This window comes from Ranitomeya variabilis, chromosome 4 (assembly GCF_051348905.1).
Source record: "Ranitomeya variabilis isolate aRanVar5 chromosome 4, aRanVar5.hap1, whole genome shotgun sequence".
Lineage (NCBI taxonomy): Eukaryota > Metazoa > Chordata > Amphibia > Anura > Dendrobatidae > Ranitomeya > Ranitomeya variabilis.
The window spans coordinates 335146817-335165163 of record NC_135235.1 but is presented as its reverse complement, the minus strand read 5'-3'; the positions used below and the strand labels follow the sequence as shown (position 1 = coordinate 335165163).

General features: G+C 50.9%; 1 protein-coding gene and 1 long non-coding RNA gene across 3 annotated transcripts in view; one reads left to right on the top strand and one right to left on the bottom strand.

Annotated features, from left to right (window-relative positions):
• Positions 1 to 9108, top strand: part of LOC143764712 (uncharacterized) — a 73409-nt gene extending 64301 nt beyond the window's left edge. Inside the window, exon 3 of the long non-coding RNA XR_013213256.1 lies at positions 8383 to 9108. This is a non-coding gene — a long non-coding RNA (uncharacterized LOC143764712). The remainder of the gene's footprint in view (positions 1 to 8382) is intronic.
• LOC143764711 (NXPE family member 1-like) overlaps positions 1 to 18347 on the bottom strand; it is a 764240-nt gene that overhangs the window by 55466 nt on the left and 690427 nt on the right. The gene's annotated exons all lie outside the window — the stretch shown is intronic.

Below are 18347 nucleotides of genomic sequence, written 5' to 3'. Positions count from 1 at the left end.
GTGTTTGCAAGGAGCATGATGAAAAGAGCCACCTTTTCCTTTTGCATCTTTTGTGCTGCACAAGCTGGCTCTTTCAGCTACAAACGCCTTGGGGGGGGGGTTAAAGGTTCCCTTTCGACTTTCTCAGGCTTCGGCCTACATTGTGTTCCTCTGCTTTTCCACCTGCCCCTGGGCTCCAACACCGCTAGTTGCCGTCCAGAAGTGCTGTACGCACAGTCAACAGTCGCTCCTCTGTTATTGGGGTTCAGTAACGTCAGCTGTTCCCCTGCTGTGTGTGTGGCAATCCCTCCTACCTCCTCCAACCTCCTCCAACCTCCTCCTCCTCCACCTGTCCCTGGGCTCCAACACCGCCAGTTGCCGTCCAGAAGTGCTGTACGCACAGTCAACAGTCCCTCCTCTGTTATTGGGGTTCAGTAACGTCAGCTGTTCCCCTGCTGTGTGTGTGGCAATCCCTCCTACCTCCTCCAACCTCCTCCAACCTCCTCCTCCTCCACCTGTCCCTGGGCTCCAACACCGCCAGTTGCCATCCAGAAGTGCTGTACGCACAGTCAACAGTCCCTCCTCTGTTATTGGGGTTCAGTAACGTCAGCTGTTCCCCTGCTGTGTGTGTGGCAATCCCTCCTACCTCCTCCAACCTCCTCCTCCTCCACCTGTCCCTGGGCTCCAACACCGCCAGTTGCCGTCCAGAAGTGCTGTACGCACAGTCAACAGTCCCTCCTCTGTTATTGGGGTTCAGTAACGTCAGCTGTTCCCCTGCTGTGTGTGTGGCAATCCCTCCTACCTCCTCCAACCTCCTCCTCCTCCACCTGTCCCTGGGCTCCAACACCGCCAGTTGCCGTCCAGAAGTGCTGTACGCACAGTCAACAGTCCCTCCTCTGTTATTGGGGTTCAGTAACGTCAGCTGTTCCCCTGCTGTGTGTGTGGCAATCCCTCCTACCTCCTCCAACCTCCTCCTCCTCCACCTGTCCCTGGGCTCCAACACCGCCAGTTGCCGTCCAGAAGTGCTGTACGCACAGTCAACAGTCCCTCCTCTGTTATTGGGGTTCAGTAACGTCAGCTGTTCCCCTGCTGTGTGTGTGGCAATCCCTCCTACCTCCTCCAACCTCCTCCAACCTCCTCCTCCTCCACCTGTCCCTGGGCTCCAACACCGCCAGTTGCCGTCCAGAAGTGCTGTACGCACAGTCAACAGTCCCTCCTCTGTTATTGGGGTTCAGTAACGTCAGCTGTTCCCCTGCTGTGTGTGTGGCAATCCCTCCTACCTCCTCCAACCTCCTCCTCCTCCACCTGTCCCTGGGCTCCAACACCGCCAGTTGCCGTCCAGAAGTGCTGTACGCACAGTCAACAGTCCCTCCTCTGTTATTGGGGTTCAGTAACGTCAGCTGTTCCCCTGCTGTGTGTGTGGCAATCCCTCCTACCTCCTCCAACCTCCTCCTCCTCCACCTGTCCCTGGGCTCCAACACCGCCAGTTGCCGTCCAGAAGTGCTGTACGCACAGTCAACAGTCCCTCCTCTGTTATTGGGGTTCAGTAACGTCAGCTGTTCCCCTGCTGTGTGTGTGGCAATCCCTCCTACCTCCTCCAACCTCCTCCTCCTCCACCTGTCCCTGGGCTCCAACACCGCCAGTTGCCGTCCAGAAGTGCTGTACGCACAGTCAACAGTCCCTCCTCTGTTATTGGGGTTCAGTAACGTCAGCTGTTCCCCTGCTGTGTGTGTGGCAATCCCTCCTACCTCCTCCAACCTCCTCCAACCTCCTCCTCCTCCACCTGTCCCTGGGCTCCAACACCGCCAGTTGCCATCCAGAAGTGCTGTACGCACAGTCAACAGTCCCTCCTCTGTTATTGGGGTTCAGTAACGTCAGCTGTTCCCCTGCTGTGTGTGTGGCAATCCCTCCTACCTCCTCCAACCTCCTCCTCCTCCACCTGTCCCTGGGCTCCAACACCGCCAGTTGCCGTCCAGAAGTGCTGTACGCACAGTCAACAGTCCCTCCTCTGTTATTGGGGTTCAGTAACGTCAGCTGTTCCCCTGCTGTGTGTGTGGGAATCCCTCCTACCTCCTCCAACCTCCTCCTCCTCCTCCTGTCCCTGGGCTCCAACACCGCCAGTTGCCGTCCAGAAGTGCTGTACGCACAGTCAACAGTCCCTCCTCTGTTATTGGGGTTCAGTAACGTCAGCTGTTCCCCTGCTGTGTGTGTGGCAATCCCTCCTACCTCCTCCAACCTCCTCCTCCTCCACCTGTCCCTGGGCTCCAACACCGCCAGTTGCCGTCCAGAAGTGCTGTACGCACAGAGCCAAACACCTCGCCAATGTGTTAGTGGGGTCCAGCACCGCCAGCTGTTCCCCTGCTGTGTATACGGCAACGTGTACTGCGACCGCCACGCAGGCACAACAAGTTTAATGTAAGGGAACCTGACCCCCCCCCCCCCCCCAGGCGTTTGTTACTGAAGGAGCCACCTTGTGCAGCAGTAATGATGCAAAGGGAAAAAGTGCCTCTTTTCGTGATGCTCCTTGCACATGCTGAACCAAACACTTATGAAATGTGTCCCCACACAGCGTTAAACCGTCCGGTAGGTGGAACTTTCCTTTGTCGTGTGACGCAGCACAGCCATCATTTTTACCCCCTTGGCGCCGTGCGCCCCCTCCTCAGCATTGTTTGAATCTGTCCCGGAGCCTGCGCTGTTAGGTTAGCCCTTGGCCATGCACACATGTTGCGCTGCCCGTCTTCTGACCTCATTTGGTGTCAGGCTGGCTGCGCCTGTGCGGGTGCGCTGGCCGAGATCCCGCCTCGCAGAGTCGTCTAATGTAATCCCACCGCGGGCCTGTGATCCGTGCCCGTGCCTCTCCTCTCACTCCCCTCCCTACGGCTTCTTCAGACTGTGCGATGTCAGCTGGTCCCTAATAGCATGCCACGGCCGTGACACCGCACAGTCTGAAAAAGAAGCCGTAGGGAGGGGAGTGAGAGGAGAGGATATGCACTGCGCACGGGCACGGATCACAGGCCCGCGGTGGGATTACATTAGACGACACTGCGAGGCGGGATCTCGGCCAGCGCACCCGCACAGGCGCAGCCAGCCTGACACCAAATGAGGTCAGAAGACGGGCAGCGCAACATGTGTGCATGGCCAAGGGGTAACCTAACAGCGCAGGCTCCGGGACAGATTCAAACAACGCTGAGGAGGCGGCGCACGGCGCCAAGGGGGTAAAAATGATGGCTGTGCTGCGTCACACGACAAAGGAAAGTTCCACCTACCGGACGGTTTAACGCTGTGAGGAGACACATTTCATAAATGTTAGGTTCCGCATGTACAAGGACCATAATTAAAAGAGCTAAGTTTACCTTTTCCAGCATTAGTGCTGTACACAATGGCTCTTTCAGCTACAAACGCCTGGGGGGGGGGGGGTTAAAGGTTTCCTTTCAACTTGCTCGAGTGCAGGCTTCGGCCTACACTCCGCTCCCCCTGCTCCTCCTGCTGACCCTGGGCTCTAACACCGCCAGTTTTTGCCCAGATGTGCTAGCTGCACAGAGAAAAACACCAGCCAATGTGTCAGTGGGGTTCAGCACCGCCAGCTGTTCCCCTGCTGTGTAGCTGGCAACGTGTCCTGCAAAAGCCACGCAGACACAACACACCCAAAGCTGCCGCCAGTGCAGGCTTCGGCCTACACTCCCCTCCCCCTGCTCCTCCTCCTCCTGCTCCTCCTCCTGCTGTCCCTGGGCTCTAACACACCGCCAGTTGGGGCCCAGATGTGCTAGCTGCACAGAGAAAAACACCAGCCAATGTGTCAGTGGGGTCCAGCACCGCCAGCTGTTCCCCTGCTGTGCAGCCGGCAACGTGTCCTGCAAAAGCCACGCAGACACAAGAACTGAAATTGAAGGGAACCTGTCCCCCCTCCCCCAGGCGTTTTTACGTTATCCAGCCACCTTGTACAGCGGTAATGCTGCATGTGTGCAAGGTGGCTCAGAAACGTATTCTCCTCGCACATGTGGAACTGAAAACACGTCTGAAATGTGTCCTCTGTGTGACCATTTAACCGTCCCGGTGGTGTGACTTTCCTTTGTAATGACACGCTGCAACCCCCTTGGTAGCGCTACCCGTCTTCTGGCATCATTGTTTGGCTGGCTGCGCCTCTGCGGCCGCCCTGACCCACACAACGCCCCTCGGTGTCTTATTTATTGGGACTGCGAGGGTGTGATTCATGGGCAGGATCAGTGCATCAGTTCGCCTGTCCCTCCTCTCCTTCCGCCTTGTTCGGACTGTGCGGCTTCATGGCCATGGCATGCGATAAGGGATCAGATGACGCCGCACAGTCTGAAGCGGGTGTAAGGACCCGAGTGTGAGAGGCGAACATATGTGCTGCGCCAGGCCCTGAATCCCAGCCCCGCAGTGTTTTAACAATGTTAAGACACTGCGGGGCTGGGATTCATGGGCATCGCGAACCGCACCGGCCGACATTACATGATGCCAGAAGATGGGCAGCGCTAACGGCGCTAGGCCAGGGGATAACACGACAGCGCAGACTCCTGTACAGCAAATAACAACGCTCGGGAGGCTGCACCCAGCACCAAGGTGGGATTCTTGACACCTGTGCTGCGTCTCATTACAAAGGGAACTCTCGCCTCCATTACACAGTTTGACTGTATAAAGGGCTAAATGTTATACGTGTTCCATTCAGCGTGTGCAAGGAGAAAAATTACAAGAGCAACCTTTGACTTGCGCAGCACTGCTGCTGCATAAGCTGTGGCTCTTCTACTTTGTAACCCCTGAGGGGGGGTTAAAGGTGACTTTTGAAATCGGTTCAATTAGGCTTCGGCCTACACTCTGCTCCACCTGCAGAGCCCGGGCTCCAACAACGCTAGTTGCTGTCCGGAAGTGCTGGCTGCACAGAGCCAAACACCTCGCCAATGTGTCAGTGGGGTCCAGCACCGCCAGCTGTTCCCCTGCTGTGTAGCCGGCAACGTGTCCTGCAAAAGCCACGCAGACACAACACACCCAAAGCTGCCGCCAGTGCAGGCTTCGGCCTACACTCCCCTCCCCCTGCTCCTCCTCCTCCTGCTCCTCCTCCTGCTGTCCCTGGGCTCTAACACACCGCCAGTTGGGGCCCAGATGTGCTAGCTGCACAGAGAAAAACACCAGCCAATGTGTCAGTGGGGTCCAGCACCGCCAGCTGTTCCCCTGCTGTGCAGCCGGCAACGTGTCCTGCAAAAGCCACGCAGACACAAGAACTGAAATTGAAGGGAACCTGTCCCCCCTCCCCCAGGCGTTTTTACGTTATCCAGCCACCTTGTACAGCGGTAATGCTGCATGTGTGCAAGGTGGCTCAGAAACGTATTCTCCTCGCACGTGTGGAACTGAAAACACGTCTGAAATGTGTCCTCTGTGTGACCATTTAACCGTCCCGGTGGTGTGACTTTCCTTTGTAATGACACGCTGCAACCCCCTTGGTAGCGCTGCCCGTCTTCTGGCATCATTGTTTGGCTGGCTGCGCCTCTGCGGCCGCCCTGACCCACACAACGCCCCTCGGTGTCTTATTTATTGGGACTGCGAGGGTGTGATTCATGGGCAGGATCAGTGCATCAGTTCGCCTGTCCCTCCTCTCCTTCCGCCTTGTTCGGACTGTGCGGCTTCATGGCCGTGGCATGCGATAAGGGATCAGATGACGCCGCACAGTCTGAAGCGGGTGTAAGGACCCGAGTGTGAGAGGCGAACATATGTGCTGCGCCAGGCCCTGAATCCCAGCCCCGCAGTGTTTTAACAATGTTAAGACACTGCGGGGCTGGGATTCATGGGCATCGCGAACCGCACCGGCCGACATTACATGATGCCAGAAGATGGGCAGCGCTAACGGCGCTAGGCCAGGGGATAACACGACAGCGCAGACTCCTGTACAGCAAATAACAACGCTCGGGAGGCTGCACCCAGCACCAAGGTGGGATTCTTGACACCTGTGCTGCGTCTCATTACAAAGGGAACTCTCGCCTCCATTACACAGTTTGACTGTATAAAGGGCTAAATGTTATACGTGTTCCATTCAGCGTGTGCAAGGAGAAAAATTACAAGAGCAACCTTTGACTTGCGCAGCACTGCTGCTGCATAAGCTGTGGCTCTTCTACTTTGTAACCCCTGAGGGGGGGTTAAAGGTGACTTTTGAAATCGGTTCAATTAGGCTTCGGCCTACACTCTGCTCCACCTGCAGAGCCCGGGCTCCAACAACGCTAGTTGCTGTCCGGAAGTGCTGGCTGCACAGAGCCAAACACCTCGCCAATGTGTCAGTGGGGTCCAGCACCGCCAGCTGTTCCCCTGCTGTGTAGCCGGCAACGTGTCCTGCAAAAGCCACGCAGACACAACACACCCAAAGCTGCCGCCAGTGCAGGCTTCGGCCTACACTCCCCTCCCCCTGCTCCTCCTCCTCCTGCTCCTCCTCCTGCTGTCCCTGGGCTCTAACACACCGCCAGTTGGGGCCCTAGGAAGACAAGCTTGAATAGGTCCCCATCCGGGTTCCAGTACCGTCAGCTGGTTCTCGGCAGTGTCTTTTGCTCTTGTACCTTCTGCTCCCCATCCTGGTTCCAGTACCGTCAGCTGGTTCCGGGCAGAGCCTTTGGCTTAGGTGCCTCCCTCTGGGTATCCGAGTTCCACCAACGTCAGGTGGTCCTTGGTAGTGCTTTCAGGCACGGGTACCTCCTGCTTAGTAACCGGGTTCCAGTAACGTCAGCTGGTCCTCGGTAGTTCCATTGGCTCTTGGACCTTCGGCTACCCATCCGGGTTCCAGTACCGTCAGCTGGTTCTCGGCAGTGTCTTTTGCTCTTGTACCTTCTGCTCCCCATCCTGGTTCCAGTACCGTCAGCTGGTTCCGGGCAGAGCCTTTGGCTTAGGTGCCTCCCTCTGGGTATCCGAGTTCCACCAACGTCAGGTGGTCCTTGGTAGTGCTTTCAGGCACGGGTACCTCCTGCTTAGTAACCGGGTTCCAGTAACGTCAGCTGGTCCTCGGTAGTTCCATTGGCTCTTGGACCTTCGGGTAGCCATCCGAGTTCCAGTTCCATCAGCTGTTTCTCGGCATTTTCTCAGCCTTCTTGTACCTTCTGCTACATTTCCAAGTTCAAGACCCGAAAGACGATGACCCGGAAGACCACCCCTAAGATGATGACGACACCAGAGACGACAACCACCGAGATGACGACGACCCTGGAGACGATGACCCTGAAGACGACCCCGATGACGACGACCCCGATGACGACGACCCCGATGACGACGACCCCGATGACGACGACCCTGGAGATGACGACCCTGGAGATGACGACGACAACCTGGAAGACCGAGAAGCAGAAGAACAAGAGGCTGCAGAACAAAGAGCAGAAGAACATTAAGCATAAGACTAAATATCAGAGCAAAAGATATTATCTAAATTATAAGCAGAAGAAGACTAAGCAGTGTATGGGGGTGAGTCCGTTCCTCCTCGTGGTGCCCCTGGATAAAGCCTGATGCTGCAGGCCAAACTGAACGCGGACAAATGTAACTGTTTTGTGACAGGCAGAACGGAAGGTGTAATCTTCAAACTTTTATAGATAACAACTACGGGAATGCCTGTCACAAATAAGAATATGATGAAGAAGTTGAATATAAAAAAGATAATAGTTAAATAAAAAGAATATGAACAATGTAAAAAAAAAAATATATATATACGTAGAAAAGAAGAAGATGAATAAGGTGAAGAAGTTGATGTCACAGAAGCTGATGATGAGGATAATGAAGAAGAAAGTGTGGGAGAAGTAAAAAATAGGGTGAAGGGCGTGGAAGTAGTGAAACATCAATATCTGACAAAATAAATAAAAAATTAACATAGTCAATTTCTTTCTAACGCCGAACGTCATAAAAAAATTAAAAATACTGCTATTCTATTTGATTGGGATAAACCCCTGTGCCTTTAATGTCTCCGCCACCTCCCCCAATACATCCTACATTATTCTTAGTTGTTTTCCTTCATGTAGAATTAACCTACAAGGAAAGAAAGGGTTTATTTTAATTCCGATATTTTCGTCCCATTGACTTGCATTGGGATCGGGTATCGGTATCGGATTGGATTCCGATACTGTGACGGTATCGGCCGATACTTTCCGATACCGATACTTTCCGATATCGGAAAGTATCGCTCAACACTATTGGTGATGTTATTCTTGATGTTGACCTACATACAGTGTTTCCTACCAAAAACCATGTGATTCCCTGACTGCTTTGGCCTTGTGACGATACTGTCAAGGTGAAAATATATTTTCTTATATACCTTTGTACTTTTATATATCTTATACTGTGAAACAATAAGTTTTTCCTATCTGCTAGCTAATGCAAATGTAATTGTATCTAAAGATGGCTGCCAGTGTTCATTCTTCATTTCAGTTTAGAATGTGAAGAGTTAAGAATTATTTCTCCTGAAAAGATAACTCTGGAATGTGAAGAAAGAAGTAACCACCGGGAGATGTCCTGACGAATCAGAGAGAGAGACTGAGCACTAGATGTATGCTGCTTAAACTCCGCCTAATGCATTCCTTTTTCCTAAACAATAGTACTGTGTATTCAAAAATAAAGTAGTTGCTGTAACTGCTCTGGACACAAGTGAACGCAAGAGCATCAGCAAAGATTGAATCAGCTACGTGTCTGAATCATTTCTTTTTTCCGGTACCAGATGTTCTGCGCTCACATTATAATTTGGAATGACTGGTGAATGAGGATTAATTGTCGTTACGACCCCGACAATTTTGGCAGCCCAACGTGGGGCGTGGACAGCGATCCGAGACTCTCTGGACCCATGCCTGGATGTCTGTGGATGATACCCGTAGTGGCTGACCTCGAGGACTGATCACCCTCCGCACACGGTAAGTGGCGATCATATACACTGTATGTGTCACACTTGCTAGTGTCTCAGCCGTTATTGGTTTGTCTGTGGTCTCCTTGGGTCTGGAGAGTGACCGGTCGAGTGGTGAGATCGAATGCGATCCTGTGCCACGCTCTGAACCAGCAACTGAGAGACGTCGCATCCTGTGCGTCCTCTGTACACCACACCTCCTCCACCGGTCATTGTACTCCGTTCAACCACCCTACCCGTGACTATTGTCTAGTAGTGAAGTGGAGTGAAAGATTGAGCAAGTTGTAGATTGTGGGGCGGTTTAGAGAAAGGGATAGGAGATGCAGCCTCTGTGATATTGTACCAACTAGGTAATTTAAGACGTCCCAGAGGGGGACCACCTGTATTTCTGTGGAGGGCTCTCACTAGGAGACCGCCTCCCAACGGTTTGGAATATCGTGGCAGGATAGTCTGTTAATCACTGGTGTTCAGGTTAGGGACAGAAAATATTGAGCACGAGGCTCTTTTTCTTATACGTTGAGCGAGAGGCTCCGTGTTTTTAGAAAACCAGTGTTGAAGATCGCTGCCAGTGGCCTACTGCAGGAGGACACAGTATTCTGTAAGAGTCATGCTGCGTATCTTAAAGCAGAAGTCTGTGCCCCACAAGTTAGATGAGGATGCTGTGGAAGTCAAGGCAATAGTTGAGTCACGGGAGGGCAAGAAGGCAGTCAAGAATGTTGAGAGATTGTATAAGCATGTAGGATTGCCCTCGTCAGGGAGACTACAGCCGGCTATGTGGAATAACCTCATAGAGAACAAACGAGGCATGTTGAAAGATAAAGGATTGTTAGAACAAGCACAAGCTCATCTGCGAGTTGCGCGAGGCTTGAAGAATGAAGGATGGAAGTAGGTCGATGGGGAGGGAGGATCAGACAATGCGGAGCCCATGTTTGGTTACAAAATGCCTTTGAACTGTGATCTTACAGATTGTAAAATGGCCGCCGTGCCACTGGTGATGAAAATGCAGTCCCAACCACCACCCTATAATGGCGATGGGCCAAACTCTCCAGAAGCGTGGGTGTGTCCTGTTTGTGGCGTGCAGAATCCAACCTGGGTGGAAACCTGCCGTGTGTGTGGGGCGGGCCGTCCTCGGGGTTCCGCCCAGACCATGGACGGAAGTGGGGCATGCCACACTTCCTCCAGCGGCCATCTTAGTGCACCCGGAACTTCCCCCGGAAGTGGGGCATGCCACGCCTCCACCGGCGGCCATCTTGGTGCACCCGGAATTTCTCCCCAGCCACTATGTCCGCTGGTAACACTTTCCGGCGAGTACTATCAGGGACCACCACTTCATGAGAAACCTCCGGCACCGACTGATGCCGCCTCCACTTCTAATGTTCCCGTTTCCACTTCAGTCTCGGGGTCTAGTCTCCCAGTGCAACCCACTGTGATATTTGTAAACACGCCAGGTCAGGGTCCCTTTACCCTCGATGCTCTGACCGGTAGTGCAGCTTTTCAGTCCGCAATGCGTATGAGACGCCAAGTTATCGGAGATGATGAAGAATCGGAGGACCAGGACAACCAGGCCGTTACAGTTCCCCCTGCCCTGCCAATGCTATTAGGTCCGTTCGAATCCCCCCGGCCCGGAAGGAGCCCACTATCTACCCCTCTCAACAAATCCTCTAAGTTGCCCCATGACTCTGAAATCTGGTTCCCCTGTCATTCACGCTATTACATCACACCTCAGGGCTCACAGGTTCTCTACTCAGTGGGGTATGGGGACATACTTACCCACCAGGTGGGAGCCATAGTGAACCCAGCTAATTCTACCCTGTCACATAGAGGTGGTTTGGCCCAACAGATAGCTAAAAAGGGGGGCCCAGCCATAGCCCAAGAGTGTCAGGCCTACCTTGCCAATTATGGCCCCTTGCATCCAGGAGATGCTATGACTACCCAGGGAGGGAATTTGCCCTGTGATATAGTGCTACACACTGCAGGCCCTATATACGACTACAGGACACCCGAACACTGCCGTACAATGTTGCAGACCGCCTTACAGACAGTGGTCATCCTTGCAGGACGGCTAGGGAGAGATACACTTCCTCGTAGAACTTTGGCTGTACCATTGATATCTTCAGGACTCTTTGGATACCCACTGGGCCCCTGTATGAAGGAACATGTTGAAGTCATCAAGAATTGCCTCCAATCAACCCCAAATCTAGACTTACAAGAAGTCAGAATTGTCTGTTACCACGAGTCTGGATTAGAGGGCATCATGCCCTTGGTAGCTGAATACATGGTGCCCCTGATGCATACGGGTATAAAGCCTCTGGATGGGATAACACCCACAGCACCCCCAACTGCCCCGTGTGAGGACGAGGTAGTGACACATGATGAAGAAGACGAAGAACTGAAGCTGAAGTACAAACCCTTCACTCCGGTACAGATCGATGCTATTGTCAGCAAGTTATGTGACCCAGACAAATTTCCCATGCAGTATGTGAGGAGACTGGAGCAGATTAGGAGCATCTATGGGGCTACATGGTCTGATCTATCAGGTATTACCTCAATCAGAGCCTCCGAATATTTCCTCCCCACCATCATGAAGGAACTGGATTCCACTAAAGCAGGACCTCTCAACAAGTTCAAGTCTGGAAAGGAGTTTATTGCTCAACTCACAAAGTGGGCCCAGGATCGTCTCTGTGACGAAGCAGGATCAATACAGGATATACAACAAGAATCTGGAGAAGCTGTGGAGAAATATGCTGCCAGACTAACTATGCAGTTTGAAGATTTGGGTTATTCAACTCATGTGAAGACGCAGGCAGCCTTGTTGGTCCGTGCTTTTATTGATGGTCTGGAAGATCCACTGAAGGATAAGGTCATGAATAGTGTTGAGCATTCCGATACCGCAAGTATCGGGTATCAGCCGATACTTGCGGGTATCGGAATTCCGATACCGAGATCCGATACTTTTGTGGTATCGGGTATCGGTATCGAAACAACATTAATGTGTAAAAGAAAGAATTAAAATAAAAAATATTGCTATACTCACCTCTCCGACGCAGCCTGCACCTTACCGAGGGAACCGGCAGCGTTCTTTGCTTAAAATGCGCGCTTTTCCTTCCTTCCGTGACGTCACGGCTTCTGATTGGTCGCGTGCCGCCCATGTGGCCGCGACGCAACCAATCACAGCAAGCCGTGACGTAATTTTAGGTCCTTCAGTATTTTAAAATTACGTTCCGGCGTTGTGATTGGTCGCGTCGCGGTCACATGGGCGACGCGACCAATCACAAGCCATGACGTCACGGGAGGCAGGAGACGCGCGCATTTTAAAATGACCATTTGAAAAGAGATTGCCCCCACAGGAGGCACCCTCAGAGACCTCTTCCTCCTCCACACTCATGAAGTTCAGGCCAACCGGTGCCCACTTTTCCCGCCACCTGTACTTCTTCATCTTGCGGTACAGTGACCCTGGAAGTGGACAGCCAACCTCTCAAGTTTTTAGTGGACACTGGGGCGGCCACCTCTGTTATTTCTTCATCTCAGCTGCCTCCTACGATTTCCATGTCTTCAGATTTCCTCACGTGTATTGGAGTTGAAGGCCAACAAACCTCATCACCACTCACTGTTCCTGTCTCAGCTGGCCCTTTCTCTGGTGTCTTTGCCAAATTTCTGGTGTCTGAAACCTGCCCTGTCAACCTTCTAGGAGCTGATCTCCTTCAAAGACTTCATGCTACCATCACCTTCGGTGATCAAGGGATGGAACTGCAGTTACAGGACCCTGCCTCACAACAAGGCACTGAAGATCGTTGTGTCCTTAAAGCTTTCCCTCTGATGATGATGACTCTGCAAACGACACCTTCCCCGGATTTGCCCAATTTACCTACCGCTCTGTGGTCAACTGGACCTGAAGATGTGGGTCTGCTCAAAGTGCCTCCAGTAAAAGTCCATCTCAAACCTGGGCATCCGTACCCCAGACTACCTCAGTATCCACTCAAGGCTGCCCAAGAGCGGAGCCTTGGAGTTCAGATTACCTCCCTCCTGCGTTCTGGAGTGCTAATCAGATGTGTTTCACCCTGCAACACGCCACTGTTTCCGGTAAGGAAGAAGACAGCTCCTGGAGACCCTCCGAGATACAGACTTGTACAGGACCTCAGAGCAGTCAATTCAGCTACCATCTTGGAAACTCCTGTGGTACCCAACCCAAACACCTTGCTTTCCCAAGTGCCTACTTCAGCAACACTCTTCACCGTTATTGACCTGGCTAATGCTTTCTTCAGTGTACCGCTTCATGAAGACTCACAGTTCTTATTTGCCTTCACGTTTCAAGGATCTCAGCTGACCTGGACCAGGACACCTCAAGGTGCCCAGAACTCCCCTAACCAGTTCACTCATGCTATGAAGATGACCCTGGATCCGTGGGTGTTACAGAATCTTCATGTCACGCTTCTCCAGTATGTTGATGACCTACTCCTCTGTGGAACTGAAGAAAATCTGTTTGCTGCTTCTGAGTCCTTACTCCTCTTCCTCCACTCTGCCAACTGCAAAGTCTCAAGGGCCAAGGTCCAGTGGTGCAAAGAGAAAGTTGTCTTTCTCGGACACTGCATCTCTCAAGGTTCGAGACACCTCACCGAGGACAGAAAACATGCCATCGAGGACATCCCTTATCCGAAGACATACTCTGCTATGCAGTCTTTCCTAGGACTCATTACCTACTGCAGACAGTGGATTCCGGATGCTTCAAGACTCATGCAACCTTTGTATGACTGTCTCAAAACTGGAGGACCAGATTGGGAACATGCTGAAAATCCGTATATCTATGCTCAACAAAAGGACTGTTTTGAGGCTCTCAAGGAAGCTGTTGTCAGTGCCCCCGCTCTGGGTCTCCCTGACTACACTCAGCCTTTCCACCTCTTTGTTTCAGAGTCTGAAGGATATGCCTCTGGTGTGCTAGCACAGAAACATGTTGATCGTTTCCGTCCTCTGGCCTATTACTCAGCCAGACTAGACCCTGTTGCCAGAACTGCTCCATCCTGTCTCAAGGCTGTACATGCGGCCCATGTTCTCCTGGACAAGTCTGCTGACATAGCCCTTGGTCATGACTTGGTCATTCAAGCTGGACATGATCTCTCTGCCGTCCTTCAACAAACATCTCCTAAGCATCTGACGAGCCAAAGACATCTCAGGCTTCAATGCTCTCTACTTCTACCTTCCAACATCACTTTCCAGAAATGTACTACTATCAACCCAGCCACTTTGCTTCCACATTCTAGGGGGGAGTTACCTGAATGGTATAAGGACTTACCAGACTGGAGATCACCTGGTGACCCACATGACTGTGTAAAAGCACTGGAACAAGAAATTTCTGCACCACAGAATGTGGTAACTCAGGAACTTCTCAACCCTGATTTGCAACTATGGACTGATGGATCCCGATTTGCAGACTCTTATGGCAAGTTCCACACTGGATATGCTGTCACCACTGACACAGAAGTCCTTCTGGCTGAAGCTCTACCACCTCACCTGTCAGCTCAGGAAGCCGAACTTGTGGCCCTACAACAAGCATGTTATCTAGCAGAAGGGAAAACGGCCAATGTCTACACTGACTCAAGATACGGCTATGGAATCTGTCACGATTTTGGATTCCTGTGGAAGTCCCGAGGGTTCATTACGGCTACAGGAACCCCTGTTAAACATGCACTAAGGATTAAAGCCCTGATGAAGGCACTGGAACTCCCCGCACAAATTGCGGTGATCAAGGTCAAAGTTCATGGGAAAGTCAATTCGAAGGAGACTAGAGGAAACCATTTAGCAGATCAAGCTGCCAAAGCTGCTGCCATAAAGAATGTCTCAGCAAAGTGGGAAGAGGAAGAAACAGCACCAGAAAAACACCGTTGGGAAGACACTGCTACACCCGTGATGCCTGTGCTTACCAGAGCACAAACAAAGGAACAAGCAACCAAAGAAGCTACCCAAGCCGAAGAAGAACGAGACTTTGAGAAGTCCGAAGCCCGAAGAAAGAAGAGGAAGTTGATAGAAGACATGGAAATGGAATACCCTGCCACCGGATCTGGCTGGAAGCCAGCTCGACCACCTGAAGAAAGATTGTGGGAAGAACAAAAGTTGACCTCTAGAGAAGAAAAGAAACAGTGGGAAGCTGCAGGAGCCATTCATGGGAATCGTAGTTCTGCCGGACAATATCAATTTTCTAGACTCTATAAGGTGGATGGGAAACCCTGTCTACCCAAAAGAATGTATCCAGCTGTTGCAGCGTGGGCTCATGGATCAACTCATCGAGGAAAGAACCAAGCTTTGGCCTGTATCAAGAAGCTCTACTGGGCCCCAGGAATCTCTACCACTGTCACAGCCTACTCAAGAGCCTGCCCAGTCTGTGCCATCTGTAACCCAACAGCCACCGCCAAGGTTCCACTTCAGCATCTTGCCAAACCAGATTACCCTTGGCAGAGAATCCAGGTTGATCATATTCAAATGCCCAAGTCAGGAAAGTATGAGTACGTCCTAGTGGCTGTGGATATGTTCTCAGGATGGCCTGAAGCCTACCCAGTGACCAATATGACTGCCAAAACTACAGCTAAGAAGCTCATCACTGAAATTTCGTGCAGATTTGGAATACCCGAAGTTGTTGAATCAGATCAAGGCCCAGCCTTCACTGCCAATGTCTACGAGGAATTGTGGCACATGTTAGGGACAGATTTGGGTCTACACACCCCTTATCACCCCTCCAGTTCAGCCAAAGTTGAGAGAATGAACTCCACAATTAAGACACAATTGCTTAAAATGAGCCAGGACCACCCACTCCCATGGCCAGATTTGCTCCCTGTGGTCTTATACCATATCAGACACACCCCACACGGAAAACACGGCCTGACTCCCTTTGAGATTCTTTTCGGTGCTCCACCTAAAATAGGAGATATTAGGCCTCAAGAGTTGTCTGAGACAAATGATAAAGTTGTACAATTTGTGATTGCATTGTCTAAGGAACTGTCTAACACCCACTCTACAGTTTCTACTTCTCTTCCAGAATCCACAGGTGACGTGGTCCATGACTTTGTGCCAGGAGACCTGGTGTATGTGAAAAAGTTTGTGCGCAGAGATTGTCTCCAGCCAAGATTTGAAGGACCTCACACGGTGATCCTGGTCACCCCCACTGCAGTAAAACTTGAAGGAAAGAGCACCTGGATTCACGTTTCACACTGTAAAAGAGACCGAACCAGTGTTTAGTCACAGAAGTGACTGAAGGGAAATGTTGCTGTTGTTTTTGACTTTGGGACTGGGGGCCATCCTCGCCCCTATCTCTTCGGCCCCTGTTGTAAATAAGAATTCTGGCCCCACTATTCTCTGGGTAAATCTGACAGCCCCGGTGAATATCTGGCGATTTGATTTCTGTGATGTAGTCAAGTGCCTTGAGACTGAACGGGTGGTGGGGGGGATCATCCAGTTTTATATGTGTGTTACCAGACAATACAACAATAATTGTCATTATTGGACCGATGCTGCCTGGAGTACGGGAGATGATTGGGGATATAAACCTAGCGAAGCCATGTTCCCTAAGGATGGGACGGGTAGGAGTCTTCGTGAAAGAATGCATCTTACAGCCCTTCTGCAACCACTTAGGGGCTGTAAATGGGGTAGAAGCTGTCACTCCCTCCTCCTGAATCTTGAAAACCCCCAATCTGCTGATCTGCAGACATTCGTATTGGGAAGGCATTATAATTATGTATTTAGTGCTGGACCCTATGCGTATTTTGGCCATATACAGCTACAGCTCCAGGATATTAGCTCTAGACCAACCAAGGCCCCTGTTACCAGTACACCTAAAACAGGCCCAGGTGAGCGTTTGCAAAATGTAGTTAATGAAGTGATACCCATTCCAGGTCTCAGTTGGCAAGAGGTTTTCTCCATAGAAACACAAACAGCCCCAAGGAAAAACCTATGGTTAGAATGGGTGAGATACAATGTAAGAGTCCAGAATATCTCTGTAGGATGTATTGCTTGTGCTGCTGCGAATACACACCTATACACACATGCATTGCTTTTCCCTGATGACAACACCACTGCCTGTGTCATGAATCTGTTGAAAGGTTTGAAGCCCACTGATTGCCCAGACTATGTCCCACTAATTCATGAGAGACCCAAACTAAAGGTCCCAGGAGAAGTAACCGTATTAGCTGACAATTACACCTGCTATAATTCCCACGACACCACAGGTACACCAGTAGGGATCTTCGAGACAGGTTTCTGCGAGGAGAACAGCACTTTAGATACTGACTTGCTAATCAAACATACACATTATATGTACGACATTTATTGGTTATGTGGGGATGGTAAGCTCCGTCCTAGGTTGCCTAATGCCTGGATAGGCCAATGCACCCTTGTTAAACTAGCCATGCAGTTCAAGATTTTACCTTGGGATCCAAAGATACCTGATGAACCTACCAGAAGGAGGAGAAGTCTCGATCAGCTCCATATGAGTTATGAAGAAGATCCACTAGTATATATTGATGCCATTGGAGTGCCAAGGGGGGTGCCTGACCAGTTTAAAGCCCAGAACCAGATCTATGCTGGCTTTGCTTCTATAATTCCACAGGTGCAGATTAATAAAAATGTTGAATGGATCAATTACATATATTACAGTGAACAAAGGTTTGTCAATTTTAGCCAAGATGCCTTTCAGGGTATAGTTGAAGAATTGGGCCCTAACACTAGAATGACTCTTCAAAACCGACTAGCCCTTGATATGATTTTAGCTGAGAAAGGAGGAGTTTGTGGGATGGTGGGAGAGGAATGTTGTACCTATATCCCTCAGAATTCTGGAGTGAATGGAAAAACCATGATAGCCCTTAAAAAGATAACTGGGTTAGCAGCAGAATTAAAAACTAATGCCGGAGTAGACACATCTTTCTTTTCCAGTTGGTTGGGTGGGCTCAAGGGATTCTTTCAACAGGCCTGTCTGGTACTGATTGCCCTCGTAATTGGATCGATAATTCTCTGTTGTGTTATTCCCTTGTACAAAAAGGTCATTGCCAAAGCAACTCCGACTGGCACCTTCCTCAATCAAGAAATAGATCCACCAGAGTACAATGGTACTGATCCAGGGGAAATCCCGAAGTACATTCCTCTTAAGAGAGTAGACAAAACCCCCCATTCTCAGATGATGCTAAGAGATTTAGTTTAGGGACAGTGGGAGAACTCCATGTGAGGTTAGTGAAGGGTTCAGCTGCCTGGAGGCCTCTCGCTAGGGGAGAGTTTCTGAGGTGTCTGGATGAAGAAATCCACCTCCCCTCTTCCCATCACATGGACAGTCTCGAAGGATCCTTCTTTAAGGGAAAAAACTTAGTGTTTAGGGGGGATTGTCAAGGTGAAAATATATTTTCTTATATACCTTTGTACTTTTATATATCTTATACTGTGAAACAATAAGTTTTTCCTATCTGCTAGCTAATGCAAATGTAATTGTATCTAAAGATGGCTGCCAGTGTTCATTCTTCATTTCAGT